Source organism: Babylonia areolata, chromosome 19, assembly GCF_041734735.1.
Source record: "Babylonia areolata isolate BAREFJ2019XMU chromosome 19, ASM4173473v1, whole genome shotgun sequence".
NCBI lineage: Eukaryota > Metazoa > Mollusca > Gastropoda > Neogastropoda > Buccinidae > Babylonia > Babylonia areolata.
This window is the reverse complement of record NC_134894.1, coordinates 46,101,596-46,103,737: the sequence shown is the minus strand read 5'-3', so window position 1 is coordinate 46,103,737 and position 2,142 is coordinate 46,101,596.

Genomic DNA, 2,142 nt, shown 5'->3' with positions numbered 1-2,142 from the left:
CTGACATCAATAGTAATGTCATGCTCTTCGTGCCGGAGTGTTACTGGTACAACTAGCTGTAGCTGATGCTGCTAGTTCATTCCCCTGAAATCAAAACTCACAACCACCGTTCGAGACATTCATACTGGGAAGCAAATGGGCATCTTCATAAAAACAACGTTAGCTTCACCTGTCTTTGCAGATTGTACCATCAATTTGTTTTCTTAAAAAGGAGTGACCACAAAGTTTGATTGTGCAGTTCAGACTGTTAGTCTTTGCTACCAGAATGCTCTTACAGCTGTCGTGGAACCTGCGTTGTGCTGTCAGCTTGTTTACCCTCATAAACTGTGTGTTGAAGCTATTTCGCAGTCGTTGACATCTGAGGTTAGAGGACTGGCATGTGATGTGATATATGACAGTAAACTGTTGTTTGTTACATGTGCTAGTGAAGAAGGGAGTCTGTGTGCAGCGGTAATGACGTAGCTTCCACTGTGCTGCACCATGGAAAACATACCAGAGCGGCCTTGTCTGGGAAACAGACTGGAAAAGTTGGGGAAGAGGTGTGTGATGGGGCTCCTCGAAGGCATCAGCTGTTCTCAGACTGAATGCATGCCTACGAATTGGAGCATTTGGGGAGATTGTCCTCATCAAATTGATCATTGTCCTCATCAAACCGCTCACATGCTGAACGCACATTGACCGACAAGGCGATAGATCTAGTGGCGGGTTGACGGCATTGTGTGTTAACTATCAGATGATATTCTGTCGTTGTTAGTTGCCTGTTCTTAGTCCTTATAGCACATTACGGTTTCCTGTGAGAAGGTTGCCACTTCAGTGATGGTGTCCTCAACAAAAGCTGTGACGATACCTCTTTTGGCCAATCTTCCAGCATGTTCCTGGAATCTCTGCTGGAATGTCATTACCTCTGAACAAATGCACTTTGTGTGGAAAGCCTGGCTGTACACGATTTATTATGCACACAGTGGTATGGGTGACATTAAGCTGGAAGGGTAGCATCATCTGTGTATCCATCTTCTGGATGTGGAAGCATGTGAAGTACCCCAAGAAAATGGAGAGAATCATGTCCAAAACGGTGATGCTTGTGGGTGGCATTGTGGGTGCCAAAACGGATTGTTGGGTGTTGGGTATTTATCCATTGGAGGAAACCCAGCAGCTGCGGCTCCCCACACAGCCAGAAGAGGAGCGTCATCCATGAAACAACGTAACAGCATGGGATTCATTGGCCACGGTCACATTTTCACAAACCACTGCTCAGAATGTGATGATATCCGCAACAGATAGTCATTGGTGTCCTCCAATAGCAGTCTCGGTTTTCTGTTTGAAATTTTGCTCTTCAACCTTGAAAGCATTGTAAGGACAAAGTTCACGTTGTCCAAAAGGGTTGAGTGGTGGAACGTTGATGACAGATTTATCTATTGCCTTCACAATGTCAGTCAGCAACGTACGGACCTCACTGTGGGGGGTGCTGGAATGTAGGCCACTCCATCAATGGTGGCTGAAAATAAGCCTTTGGTCAGACTCAAGAGCAGCCTTCAGCTCATCCACTACCTGTAGAAAGTGGGTAATGACCCGAGGTTATTGTCATCAGTAGTTGGTTTAGTAATTTACAGGTTGTGTGTGTTCACTCATAACTTGCGCCACTACGTACTACTGACGTGACTCAGCAATGCAGATTCTCATCTGGCAGATGGCCTCTTGAAGGTCCAATATCTATAGTTCTCTGAAGGCTGCTGGTGCCGGGACTGTGACAGAGCCAGGCTATGCATGACTATACATAGGGAAGTATAGGGACTTTAGTTGGAGCAGCAAAATTTCTCTTGGTTACACTTACTTGTCAGACACCTGTCGGTGGACTTTGAGAGCCAGTGACATTTCTGTCATGAATCAGAAACCTGTCAGTGGACTTTGTGAGCCAGTGTCATTTCTGACATGAATGAATCAGAAACATGTCAGTGGACTTTGAGAGCCAGTGTCATTTCTGACATGAATCAATCAGAAACCTGTCAGTGGACTTTGAGAGCCAGTGTCATTTCTGACATGAATGAATCATACATATCTATCTATTTAACTAACTAACTATATATATATTACATACATAAATACATATATATAAACACACAACCACACAAAACACAATTTTCC